The 14,532-nt window shown below is 42.9% G+C and overlaps 1 long non-coding RNA gene across 1 annotated transcript in view; it reads left to right on the top strand.

Moving 5' to 3' along the window:
• The window catches only part of LOC109490560, a 124,419-nt gene extending 110,164 nt beyond the window's left edge, over window positions 1–14,255 (top strand). Inside the window, exon 5 of the long non-coding RNA XR_004622130.1 lies at window positions 13,977–14,255. This is a non-coding gene — a long non-coding RNA (uncharacterized LOC109490560). The remainder of the gene's footprint in view (window positions 1–13,976) is intronic.
• Window positions 14,256–14,532: the final 277 nt, after the last annotated feature.

Below are 14,532 nucleotides of genomic sequence, written 5' to 3'. Positions count from 1 at the left end.
TCACGTGACTGCCATGGGCAGCCGGGCCTGGTGGTCTCTCTGTGCTTTCTCTACCTAAGGGTACATTTCCACCGTGTCCACTGCCCTGGGGTTTCTTCATGTCATGGGCTAAGATGCTTGAGGTTTTCCTCAGCTACTATGTCTTGGAGGGCAAGAAACAAGTCCTTGTGCTCTGGAGTCTCTCAGATTTATCTGTTCATTCCAAGTACTCCCTGCTCCCCACTGGCTCTTGGATCTTTGTCCCAGGGTGGGGGCAGAGGAGGGAGCTTCCACATTCACATGGACCTCTTGCCCTTCACCTCACTTCCCCTTCACGTCTAACTAAAAATGGGTTTCCACTTAACCCTGCCTCTCTACACTGTTTTTTTGTCTTTTTTTTTTTTTAAGATTGTATTTCTTTATTTGAAAGAGAGAGAGCACAAGCAGAGGGAGGGGCAGAGAGAGAGGGAGAAGCAGACACCCCACGGAGCAGGGAGTCCGATGTGGGGCTCGATCCTGGGACTCCAGGATCAGGACCTCAGCCAAAGGCAGCTGCTTTAACCAACTGAGCCACCCAGGCGCCCCTCTACACTGTTTTTTTTGTTTTTTTGTTTTTTTTTTAGCAAACTTTCTTCTCGTACCCTCTACAAGAATTCTGAAAGCTTCCACATTTTTAGGTTGACATCTGAAAATTTTTATCTCGCGTTTAATAATTGCAAAAGATGTTATCTCTGGTGTATTTTGTATTGTATATATGCTCTAAATATATTTTTGTTAAAACCTTAGAACATTCGATTTTGCTCATTCAAGGCATGGAAAATAACCACACAGAGCCTAACTGGCAAAGTCAGTTTTTGTTATCTAGCCAGTCAGCCAAAGCAGCCATACTTTCTGTCCAGACAAGTCTGGATTTTATTTCTCAGTTTAAGTCAATGTTTCAATATAAGTCCTCATGACAACCATATCGCTTCTGAATTCTAATACACAGAAACAAAGATGAATACATGAGGCACTTAGCCGTGGATGACACTGCAGCCTGGATGAGAGGAGGCCCTGTGGCCCTCAGTATTTTCCTGGGAGCTCACCTGGAAGCTCACCCGGGGCTGCTGCCAAAGAACCCTTCCTCAGGGGCATGCATTCTTGAACTGGCCAGTCGTTTGGAGACCCAGAGGTTTTTGTACCCTTGGGCAGATTACTATTTTAGGATTCTGGACAATGAGAGGTATGCTTTTCTTTTGTAAAGGAGAAGAATACTTTGAAAAAGTAGGGTAATCTATCTGCAAATTCTAAAAGTAGGTTAATCTTAGGAAAGAATACAGATGGAAGTTGATTATTTTGAAAACTGTTCCCTTAAAATCCCCAGTGACCACGCATCCCTTAGCAAACCTTCATGCACTCCCAGAGGGACACACACAGCAGTGTGAAGACCAAAGCATTCTAGTGAGGTTCTGGGCTCAGACCCCTGAGCTTTGCTCTTTAAATGTTGAAAAGAAAACTTCTTGAATTTAGGCAAAACCCTTTTTTTCTTTCAACAAAGCCTGGAATTATCTTGCTGTGAACTGAAGAAATGTAGTTTGACACTCTAAGCTGAGTAATGACTTTGTTCTACTCAACTCTGCCACCTTTCCCTGAAGCAGTCAAAGCCATTGAGTCAACGAGTGAGGGGTCATAGGACACCACCACTTATGGGGAATGAAAATTACTTTGGTTTAATATTTCAAGGGCATCATCTTTCCTTTATCTTTCATTTGGAGGGGGGATGAGACGGACTGAGTTGTTACAGAGCAGAACCAAAGGCACGGAGGCAGATGCAGAGGGACTGCCCCGCGTAACCCACACCCGCAGGCCCCTGGCGCCTGGGCCTGTGGAACCCCAGCAAGACAGACCCTCCTCCCTCGGTTGCCACCAGGTGAGGGTCCAGAGCTGTGACGGAGAGTTTTGGCAAGTTCTGGTCTTGCGGTTAATGCTGACTCTGGGTGCTGTTTCGCAGCATGTCAGTTGAGGTTTAAAGTCACCCACGGCTTTTATTTTCACTAAAAAATCAGAGTGGGAGGAAGCAAAGCAGAAGAGACAAGGAGCTGTTAACATCACAGGAAAAGGGATCCCTGCGTGGCTCAGTCTGTTAAGCGTCTGCCTTCAGCGTGGGTCATGATCCCGGGGTCCTGGGATTGAGTCCCTCATTGGGCTCCTTGCTCAGTGGGGAGCCTGCTTCTCCCTCTGCCTGCCGCTCTCCCTGCTTGTGTGTGCTCTTGCTTGCTCTCTCTCTGACAAATAAATAAAATCTTTAAAAAAAAAAAAACACGGGAAAAAAACCTCAAATAAACCAAGTAATAGTCTCATGGTGTCCTAGGTGGAAAGAGCTCCCTCCGGCCCCTCTCAAAGGTGGCTGCAGTGGTCCCAGCCTCCCTCCAGCTTGTGAAATGCCCTCTCTCCTCGTCTTTCTCTGCAAAGCTCTCTCCCATTCCCTTCAGGGAGAACACAGATTATTCCCCTTGTCTCATACAGAACACTTGATCATAGGTATACCCCATGGTCTTGGGGGCTCACCACACCCTAGTGCCCCCCAGTATTCTGGATTTCTCTAAACTCTATTCCCATCCCAAATGGAATTCTGCTGCTATCAGAATTATCTTGTTATACTTGGAAAGTGGTGAGTTTCCCATTCATTCATTAAGTCTGGGTGAGGGTCTGTCAGAAACCTCCAGAAGGGATTGTAGCACGGGCAGTAAAAGGGTGGGAGTGGGGGAGTTGGACGAGGGAAGCTTTTACTGTTCCTTCTACATCAAAACTCTTGGGCTCTACCCTTCAGGTTGAGATTTTAAAAAATGAAAATAATATTACTGTTGGTTCTAATGATGAAAGTAATATGTACACACTGTTTAAAAAGGGCAGATCATACAAAAACATAGAAATTCCGATAATTCACCCGTATTTCCATCACCCAGAGAAAAGCACTGCCATTTACATTTTGGCATACATCATTTGAAACTCCAGATTCACACAGTATTATTTATTTACTGACTTATTTTACAAAAATGGGATTGAAACCTGCCTCTTTAAAACCTGTTTTCCCCCCAGTGAATATATTTCCACATCAACAATTATAAGCCTACATCATATTTAATAGCTACAGAGATTTCTGTGGCTTACCCAACCAACATCCCATTGTTGGACATTTAGCTTGTTTCCAGTTTCTAGATCATGCTGCAATAAGGATTCTAGCACATAGCTCATATAAAGAGACTTTCTAAAGTTCCCCTTTCCTGAAAACTTTTGAAATTAACTATTCTACCACACATTTTTCCCTTATGGGAATCTATTTTTCTTCACTTTCTTAAGTTATTTAAGATGTGGTTGTAAAGTCATTTTAGAAAATGATAATTGTCAAGCCAATACTACGTTGTTGTATCATTAGGTAAAGGCAGCTCTTTAAAAATTTAAATACAGGCTTTATTTGCATGCACTCCAATATAATATGCCATGTTAGGAAATATTTCCAGCAATTATTATTGGTAAACCTCATATGGATAATTTTTATCAATTTGCCGTTCATTCTATCACTCCAGGAAAAGTTGGAATAATCTCAATCTCCCACAGGGAAATCCAATTTACATGAAGTTATATATCCATAAAGAAACAGCTGGACTGTGATCCAAATGACTGTAATGAAGCTGATGATATTTAACAATACAGTTTTCTGTAATTAAATTGAAGTGAGCTCCAAAAATTCTACCTAGAAAAAAAATTCTCAGATGCCCTCAAATCTAATGGCAGGTTTTCCTCTGGAAAGGGAATTTTCTCTGTTAATGCTTTGGGGTTGATTAATCTGAGTTTGTATATGACCTGGCGGCTCTGTTAGTTAGACATACCTTCCTGGGTCCAAGTATCAGAAATCAGCTCGTGCTAACTGAGGCCAAAATGAGTAATATGGGAATGCAGAGGTGTCTTGTCAACGGGATCCTGGGGAGGTTCTGACACAGGGACCTGGAAAGCGGGGTAGCCACTCTGGCGGGGAGTCAGAACTGCTTCTCTGTGCACTCTGGCTCCTTCTTTTTGCGTGTGCGCTGACCTGCCCTGAGTCTCTGCTGCGAGAAGGGCTTGCCCCACAGCCCAGCCTCACTTACTTTTTACAGGTCTAGCTCTCTGGAGAAGGAAAGTCAGTTGGTCTTTTGCCCTCTCTGTCTCAATTCCAAATGTATAGAAAAAGGAACTCTGGCCTGGATCAGATGACTGTCGCTTCCTCAACCAACTGTGGCCTGGAGGCCAGAGCACATCACACAAGATGGCTGCCTGGGAGGAGGCCACTGGAGTGGTCACTGTGAGTTTGGAAAATGCTCCGAAGTGTTCCTCTGAGTAGGAAGCTTGAAGCTTGAGTCCTAGAGAAAGTCAAACGCCACTAGGTGTTGATTATGAACTTGGGAATAGATGAGGTGGTGTCGTTAATTTTTAATTGTGCGGAATAAGGAGGGAAGGACAAGCACAGAATCCTGAGGAATCTGACTTGAGGGCTGAGCGCAGGAAAGGGAACCATTTCTCCCAAAATAAACCTGACTTGTCAGTGAAGAGAACTCCAGGAATGTGTCAAGAGCTGCCAAAGGCATTTACTTTTCATTTCTGGAATTTATCAAGTTCACTGCTTGTTTCTCTCAAGGGATTTTCTAGATCCTTTGTCTGCTTCCCTTTTCACCTGGTGTGGGTTTTATAAATGTTCCACCTTGATCAATCGTGACCCAGTGTGCTTTCTGTCCTGGCATTTCTCCACACAAGGATGAATCCAGGTCTGAATGGGACCTTGAAGCTCGCACAATTAGCGGAGGCCATTTTCAGAAAAAGAATACAAAATTATAAATACAAAATAAGGTACAAAAATATTCATTTAGAATGAAAAGAGAAATGACAATAGTTACAAATTTTTAAGAAGTTGACAAATACCACAACATCACAAAATCTAGAAAGTCATATAATTAAAAAAAAATTAACTCCTTTAAGTACCTCTAAAATACTTTTTCCCTAAAGTTTTGACTTCATAGTTTTAATCACAGATTCATATGATGATGACTTTGCAATATGATTTTTCGTAGAGTAAATAGAAAGGTAATTTTCTCTTTCCTCTGGCATGGTTGTTCAAACTTTTAAAAATTGATAGTTTTTTATAACAACTACTGATGATGTCGTGTAAATATTTAGAGTTGTTGTCAAATCTGGGAAGACTCTCAGGCTTCTTTCCTATTTGAGCTGTAAAATTTGAAAGAGTTTTCCGTAGACTAGGTTCTGGCTCCGTGCATTTCAAACCTGCCTCTTCTCCACTACACACACGCGTCTAGTCCGGGGCTCTGTGGGATGCGTTCATATTGCAATACAGCCTCAGGCTCCGTACTCTGCTGTGTTAGGGCCCCTCACACAGGAGTGGTCAGCAGCTCGGTGTGGAGGCTAGTCTTGACCGGGCTAGTGGCTGGGGTGCGAGAGAGACAGGTAAATGTGTGTATTTGGGAGGAGAATTTGAAGAAGAGATGGCAGGAAATTGAGGGAGTTCCTGCTAATGCCTTTAGTTTTTACCAGGAGACAAAGGGGGCTGCGAGAGAAAGAGACGTTAGAGGCCAGGTTGCCAGATTTCAGCAAATAAATATATAGGACATATTAAATGTGGCATGGGACATATTTACACTAAAAATTACTCATTGCTTATGTGAAATTCAGATTTAACTGGGCATTCTGTATCTTGTCTCACAATAGATGATGGGCCCTTCGAGAGAAAAGCAAAGCTTTGGCATAGTCACTGAGAGAATGAGAGAGCTAACCAAAGATTAGTGCAAGGAGGGCCCGATTAAGATTAGACACCAGCAAATTCATGGTGGTGGGGGGAGGGTGGGGGGGTGTTTCCCTAATGGAGCTCAGCCGCTCAGGTGCCTTGACATTCATGTAGCCTGTGATTACAGAAACAAGGTTTAAAATATATGATAAAAGATGGGTTTCAGCTAGGTTTCTCGTCTTTTGATGCTTCCTATTTGTGCTTTCCATAAAACTAAGGGAGCAGAAATTTTAAGAGAAAGATATACTGATTATGGATTGGAATCCAAATCACAGAATATGTTAACATGAGAATATTTTATTCTGCACTTCCCAAACATGCCATAATATATTCACCCAAAGCAATAAATCCCAAGCTGCACAAGCAAATTATAAACAAATGAGAGAAGCTGAAGTTTCCTCTCAAAAGAGGCTAAGGAACAGATAATGTAGAAAAAACAGATTTTATTGGAACGTCAATAGTTTTCATGACACAGATACTTAAACTACTCGTTTGCAACATTCCCATATAAAGAAAATTATAAAAGGTTTTTTGTGTTTTTTTTTTAAAGAAAAGATAATTTGACAGATGGAGTCTTTTTATGGGATCAGTAGAAGTGATAAAATGGAATAAATTACCAAGATTTTATCTCCATTTCTGTAATTCTCCCTAAAGATTTAGAGGTGGCAGATTGAATCAACTGGGAAATAAATTTGCATGTTTCTAACATGTCTAAAACAGGAATTAAAGACAAAAACTTCTCACTTGTTTTTGAGAGTGGTTTGTCTTGAAGAAACCTGCTCTTATGAGATCACACATTCCCTAAGCAAGTATCAAGGTTCCTCAAGTGGAAATGAATTGCAAAATGTACACGACGTTTGGTAAATGGCATACTGTCTATTATTATCACTAGTGTTCAAGAACAAATAATAATTATGGACCAAAGTTGGGGCAACTTAACTAAATGCTAGGTAATTTTATATATGAAAGGATTTGCTTATAAACAGGCTAGACTAGATTTTGAGTAAAACTAAGCCAAAGTATTTTGGTTCACAAGATAGCTAACTTTTGTGATACCGCGTCATGTGATCACATTCCAGAGCACGCAGTCCTACCTGCCCCATAAGGAGAACGTGCAGAAGGACCCCTGCCTGGGTGGTGGTGGGATGTCTTATGCGCAGGGTATGTGTCTTACTTGAAGAAAAGCACCCAAAGGCCCGATGCTTCTCCTTCTCCTACAGAATCCTTAGTATTACTCACACACCCGGTGGCTCTGGCATAGACCAGAGTATGAATGGGGAAAGGGAGGGGGATGTACGGTCTGCATTGAACTGGGGGAGATAGTGCCTGGAGAATCTGTCAGTCTGACGCCCCTCACCTGGTAGGCGAGAATCCTGAGACCCGGAGGGCAGAATTGAGTTCTCCAAGCGTCATACACTCACCAAGTGAGCAGCAGAACTGGAGGGCAACGTTGGCCAATAGTGAGACAAAGGCTGAAATGGGAAGCCTTAGAAAATGGAAGCATCTTTGAGGGCCTCGTCCTGAGTCCTAAGGCAGCTAGCGCTGTCATTTTCCATTGGTTTTTGGCATTCCCGAATTCAGGAATTACATAAGGAATATTCTCTGTGTTCTGTCATTTTTTTCTTTTTCGTTTGAACTTGTTCCATAATAACAGCTTTCTAGATGTGCTTTATTTACGTACCCATTGATAAGAAAAATCTGTGGTAGGCAAGGAATCATGTGGAATAGATTCCTCAATTTTTTAAAAAGCAGAAAACCAACTCTTGTTGCCTGGTATATTTTTGGCTGCGCACCCCTCTCCACCATTTGCAAATGTTTGCCTTTGTTCTCGTATTCAATTATTTTGAAATATAAACAGTGAGCAAATCGGAACATTTAAGGATTCTTTCTGCTTATGTATTTAATTGTACTGCAGTGTGTTTGAAGCAGGACCCCTCTTATCTCCAACTAAATCTATGGTGGGTTAAAAAAATAGGATTTTCTTTCTTATTGGGTGTTTTCCCTTTTTGTGTAGGATTCCAATTCCAAATTAGTGTGGGTGCTATGTGTGGAAGAGAGATGTGTCAAGAGAATGTGGCCCCAGGGAAATAAGAAATTGGAAAGAAGTCAGTGCATCCAAACTAAGCACATTGATATCTTCTTTGAGGAAACACTAAGATATTATTTAGATAAAAGATGGCCCTAGAACAAACATGACGTCGACTTGGCTGGGGGGAGAAGCTGAGAAAACTTGTAACTACAGTTCTCTTTTCCTTCTTCTGCCAAGAGCAGAGCATATCTGCTGGCCCAGCTCACCTGGCTGAAGGCACATCCTGCACTCACCTGGGAGACCTCCCTGACTCTGCTTGGCCTGCCCCGCCAATGTTTTCGATAACAGGAACTTTCCTTTTGCTCTGATTGAGTGACAGAGGTGAGGCCTTGGAAGTGGCCCAGGCATAAATCCCAGCACCATGGCCTACCAGCTGTGTCAATCTGGGGAAGCCACTCAACTTTTCTTTGCCTCAGTTTCCACAGCTGTAAAACTATGATCATAATTTGTAACTTGGAGAACCGCCATGAAATGAAATGAGGCAAAAAATGTAAAGCACTTTGCAGTGTCTACCCTGTCTACCCTGCTCTCTGTCCCTCTTGGCCAACTCCCCTACTGGTCTGCTGCGCTTCTGGCCGGTTCTGAGAGCAGCCTGCTCCGTCCTCTTTTTCTTCTTTTCTTCCCTTCTCAGTTTCTGGCCCTACCTTGGCCTTTCTCCAAATCTAGTATCACGTGATAATGTGTGCCTAAAGTTTTGAAGGTGTTCCTTTGCTAGAAACCCTGTGGATGTAGGCTTTGTTTTCTTGTCCCCCTACACCTTCTCTACTGCATTCTGACGTAGTGATCCTGTCTTTAATTATGGCTTTGCCTTATCTGTAGGAAAGACTCTCGAATCCATTTCCTGTCCTGACCCCTCAGACCAGTCTTTGCCCACAACAGTTCCTAGATCTGAACTGTTAAGAGGAAACCATGCTGTCTGCAATTAGCCATTTTGCAGACACAGCCTGGGAATGCATATTAACATCACCTGTTTTCTGAGCTCATAGTAGATCCATGTCTCTGCACCAGAATACAACACAGGAGGGAAAAGATGTGGTTCTTGCCCTCAGGGACTCCTGGGTCGAAGAGGGTTCCAGTGCCAGTTACGTGCATGGCATCGCTAGAAACAGGTGTCAATGAAAATAGAAAGTTATTTCCACATAGATGCTATATCACCTTGTCCTTTAATGCTATCAGTGGGGCCAAGAATAAAGCATTGGCAGTACTGTCAAGTGGGGGAGGATAAAGGGAAGGAAGGAAAGAAGGAAGGATGGAAGGAAAAAAGATTTATGAACAGAAAAAGAAGGAGCGAGCCCACGAAGGAAGAGAAAATTGTGCGTGTGGGGGGGTATATATGATATACCACGGAAAATCTCAGAATCTTGGTGTTCTTGGTAAAGAAAGAAATGTCCCCGAGTTGAACCCCCATCAAATGTTTCAGTTTCCCCTAGTGTTTCCACGCAGCTGTGTTATATTCTGCCTGAAACTCACTGATGAATGTTGCTGGAGCCCAATCCGTGCTGGATGGTGATCATTATTAGAATATTCATCTAATAATATGTAGAATCTAAAATTGCTTCCTATTGTTTTTCTTTTCCCCATTGATTTTGGTTCCCCTGTGGGGACTTAAAGCTAACCTATAATTCTTTCTCTGGCCTTCGAACCTTTATGATTTGGGCCCTGTCTAGCTCTCGTACTTCTTGTTCGCTATGTTTGCCAACACACTGAGCACAGGCCTTCCTGAGAGCCTTCTGATGAGAGCACCTGTCTCCTGCTCTTTGCAGGAGACCCCTGCACAAATACACGTACATGCGATCTTTGAGGTTTCAGCCCAAGGGCCACCCTTCCGGAGGAGCCTTCCCACACTGCTAGAGCTAAAAGAGCCCACTCTTAGGATGCCTGGGTGGCTCAGTCATTTAAGCATCTGTCCTGGCTCAGGTCATGATCCTGGGGTCCTGGGACTGAGTCCCGCATTGGGCTCCTTGTTCAGTGGGAAGCCTGCTTCTCCCTCTCCCTCTGCTGCTCCCCCTGATTGTGCTCTCCCCCCGCCCCGTCAAATAAATAAATAAATAGAGATCTAAAAAAATATATATCCCGCTCTTGGAAGGCTAACTTGGATAATGTTTTAAAATCTGATGGCAAAGCCCCTAGAAGCCAAATCAAGAGACCAATAAGAAACTGAGAAAAATATTTCCATTTCACATATTACTGGGATAATTTCCTTAAAATTTCTACAATTCAGTAAGAAAACACCAATTAGGTTATTGGTCTACTGTAAAACAAAATAAAACCAGGCAAAGGATATGAACAGTTCAAGCAAACAACCCACATATGCTGCTCAGATATATGAAAAAGTACTCAAAAAAAAAAAAAAGAGAGAGAGAGAGATACAATTTTTCGTTATCACATTGGCAAAGATAAATCAATAATAGTATTATGCCAACAAGGATATGAGAAATAGGTACCCTTGTATCCTATTGGTAACAGTATAAACTGGAATAATTTTATAAAGGTAATTTAATAAGATTCATCAAAATTAGAAATACACAAATGCACCTTCCACCCTGTGATTTTTAGTTCTAGAAATTTGCCCTACAGATATGTTCCTGAATGTGGGAATTGACGTATATACAAAGGTACTCATGGCAGTGTTTTATATAATAGCAAGAGACTGGAAACAATATATGGATCTATCAATAGGGGAATGGATAAATAAATTATGGTGTGTTCATACAATAAAATAGTATGCAGTGATTAAAAAGAATGAGGCAGATCTGTCTGTGGCACCAGAGTTCTTTGAGTGCATTTTATGTTAGCTTACAGGCATTTTATAGCTGCTATTTTGTATTTGTTTTAAGAGAGCCCCTAAAATTGTATCAGCTTCAGGCCCCCCCAAATCTGGAAACACTCTTGGTCCTAACACACTTGAGAGACAGACACACTCCTGTGAGTAACAGAGGTTCATTCTATAGTGATAAGGTGGAAGAGAAAGCTATGGAGGTATCAGTATGGCGTTGGGGGGGCATGGTGGACAGGGTTGGATCAAAATGACAAGTTTGAAAAAATTTCACAGGTGATTCTGATATGCTTTCCCCTTTTGAACGGCACTCCTACTCCGTGTTCAACCCACAAATCCCCAACCCTGCACAGCCACCCCGTCTCCCCCTTCTCCTTTAAGGCTCTAAAACCACTTTCACTCTCAGATGAAGACTAACCTCCCAGCTAAAGTCCACATGGCCTTTGTCCACCTCATTGCACCTCCCTGCCTTTGTCAGCCTAGTTCTCTGGGCCCTTGAGGTTCCGGAAGAAGCTGGACCAGCCATGCAAACTCCAGAATTGTTTCCTCTCGCTGGCTTTACTGACCTCTCCCTTGAAACACAGCTACAATTCACCTCATGTTTATCAAAAACATGGCAGTATACTGAAGTTCCCAGATCATTCTCTAAGCCACTCAGCCTTCTTGGAAGCAAGCAGCCTCTAAACAATTCTTATCTTTTTTAAATCACCTGGGTATTCACTTTCTGTTTGTCTCCATTTCACCAGATCATGACCTGAGCCGAAGGCAGACGCTTAACCGTCTGAGACACCCAGGTGTCCCTTAGCCACAATTTTTAAAAAAATAAGTGAATGAGGCATAGAACTTTGAAAAATGGGGGCGCCTGGGTGGCTCAGTCGTTAAGTGTCTGCATTTGGCTCAATGTGATCCCCGGGGTCCTGGGATTGAGCCCCGCATGGGGCTCCCTGCTCTGCTACTAGCCTGCTTCTTCCTCTCCCACTGCCCCTGCTTGTGTTCCCTCTCTCACTGGCTGTCTCTGTCTGTCAAATAAATAAATAAATAAAATCTTTGAAAAATGAAGGGGCACTCAGGAGTAGCTCCACCATATTTAGTAAGACATGATTCCATTTACTTTCCTAAATTTTTCCCTTCCCTCCTTTCTTTTCTTTTTAATGAATAAAATGAGCTAAATAGACCCTATGAAGGTTTCTTTTTTTGTTGTTAATATTATTTCATGGTAGCTCCCAGGCTCTGCATTCATCTGATTTGCATTCAGACTTATAAAACAAAGGCATTTTTAGGCAGTCCCCAAACTGAAGATTCCCACTCAAATCCACAATAATTTGAGAAAAGCAATTTATTTTTTACTGAGCACCTGCGTGGCTCAGTCAGTTAAGCGTCTAACTCTTGATTTCAGCTCAGCTCATGATGTCAGGGTCTTGGGATTGAGCCCCGCATGGGGCTCTGCACTCAGCGGGGAGTCTGCTTGAGATTCTTTCCCTCTCCCTCTACCCCTCCCTGCCGTGCACACTGTCTCTCTCTCTTTCTCAAAATTAATAAATAAATAAAAATCTTTAAAAATGGAATTGAATCTGAATGCAGTTGAGAGTGAACAAATGAGATAGGGCAGAAACCAGCCACTCGCACTCTGTCCAGGAAGTTTTGTCAACAACTTCAGCTTCTGTCACCTCCCACAGCCCACTCACCTCCCCTTGACAGCAGGAGCCAACACTCAGAAGAAAGCAGATACAGAGGGACCCAGACAGCCACCATAGAGGCAGCAGACTCAGAGTTCTCAAATTAGAGAAAGGAGGTCACGTTGCTGTGGGTCACACTCAAGAGACACAGTCCTGCTTTGACTAGTGTGTCAGCTCTTGAGCAGGGATGCCCAGGCAGGTAGGCATATATCAGCAGAGCCCTGGAAGGCTCTGTGCCCTGTGAGAAGGACCAGAGAGGGGGACATAGCACCAGCACTCTGCCATTAGCATCCCAGGGTTCTCAGCAGCTTGTCACCAGGAGAAGCTGGAGAGTGACACCAACGTCCGCACTGTGTTTCTTATGGCTCAGGCAGCTGGCAGAGACCCTGGCCGACTTCCAAGGCATCTGGGAACGAAATGGGATGCCAGAGTTCCAGAGGTGCCCGTGAAGGCCTGAAATGGGCAGAAGTGCCTCAGAGGCCTCTCAAAGAAGAAGATGAATCAAATGGGACGACTCAAAAGGCATCTTTATCGACTGATAAGAGCTAGACACTGGGAAGGATACCTTGAGCACTTTTGGGAGAAAAATAAGCCCATGTTGTAGCTACAGAAGGATTGGCGCATCCAGAGACTTGACACCTACTGTTCCCACGCAAGTTCCAGCCCCAGGGACTCACCACAACTGCCACCAAAGCTTTTACCTGGTCTCTGCCACGCCCAGCGTCCCCCACTCAGTCTCTGCAGAGCTGCTATCATCACCTTTTAAAAAGGGAAAAGGAAATCATGCTCCCTCTGCAACTGAAAATTCTCCACCAGCTCTTGATCTTATTTCATAAATTAAAAACAAATAAAATTCATGGATCAGCCAACTTTTTCTGTAGTGGGCCACTCAGTACTTCAGGTTTTGTCTGACATGGTAGCTATTGTGCTGTCGAACTGTGGTGGTGGGCCGTGCTCCGGGGAGGCAGACAAGTTGCCTACGGGAAGGAACAAAGTTAAAGGAGATGGTCCCTCTTGGTGACTGTCACACAAGTGTGGAAGTAACACAGACAATATACAAAGAATGTGTCAGTGGAACTGTATTCGGTCCACAGGGTGTATGCACCAAGTTCTTGATCAACGGCTTTGTGTTCGCTCTCCCTTCTTCCTGGAATACGTTCTCCTTAGGTTTTTGCATAGATGGCTCTAAGTGCTAGATGAACTCAGTAAACAGATTAAAAGTATACTTGGAGACTCAGCAAAAGAAGAGCCCTAAAAATGAGAAAATATTTTGGAATGAATTTGATTTTAGGTATTTCCCCCAAGTATTCAAGTAGTTGTCACTGAGGGTAGGAGGTAGGGTGATCAGAACTTTGTTGACTTTCTTTGCACTTAGTTTAAGCCTTGGTTGGCTTTTTACATTTTTAATTACCTGGGGGGTGGGAATGAAAGTAGACACCATAATTTTGGCATGTTCGTGTCTCAATGTGGCCTTGCTGGTGGGGCCTTCTTAGGGAAGATTTCTCTGACCGCTGACTTGATGGTGCCCTTCCACCACATATCACATTCTCCTGTTGTATTTTCCCATAGCACTTAATCACTACCCGAAATTATTGTTCTTTACTTATGTGTTTCCTTGTTGACTGTCTGTTTCCTTTTTGCATGTAGGACTCCAAAGCCCAGGAATCCTGTCTGTCTTGTTTACTTCTGTATCCTGTCCCTAGCAGAGTATGTGGCACAGGGAAACCATGCAAAAAAATATTTGACTGACTGATTCAACGAATAAAGTCCTGACTGAAGGATGTAAGAACAGAGGAGCTGAAACTGTTTTAAGAATGAGGTCTGATCCTACATGAAATTCTCTGCTTGACCTTCATGTAGCCTTAAAAGAGACTCAGAACCCAGGCTGGATAACTGAATCAGCTTTAGCTAATGGGCTTAAATCAACTCAGGCGAAACCAAATTTGTCCACAGAAGAATTTGGACCAAACCAGATTTGGTAGAATGTTTTGCAACTGCATCATGGGAAGATTTTTCAGCTCTTTATCTTTTGTCAATTTGGTCTGTTTTTCCAAAATGTTTACTTTTTTCTTCCTATTTTTTAGATTTTAATTAACTTTTGGCTTATTCTCTACAGAAACATAAACATCCAACAATGAAATAATTATTGAGAAAATCAGATTTTCTTGAGTTCTATGCATGAATTTAGAAACACACTTAAGGG

The sequence above is a fragment of the Ailuropoda melanoleuca genome, chromosome 20 (genome assembly GCF_002007445.2).
Source record: "Ailuropoda melanoleuca isolate Jingjing chromosome 20, ASM200744v2, whole genome shotgun sequence".
Classification (NCBI taxonomy): domain Eukaryota; kingdom Metazoa; phylum Chordata; class Mammalia; order Carnivora; family Ursidae; genus Ailuropoda; species Ailuropoda melanoleuca.
This window is presented reverse-complemented; position numbering and strand designations above follow the sequence as displayed.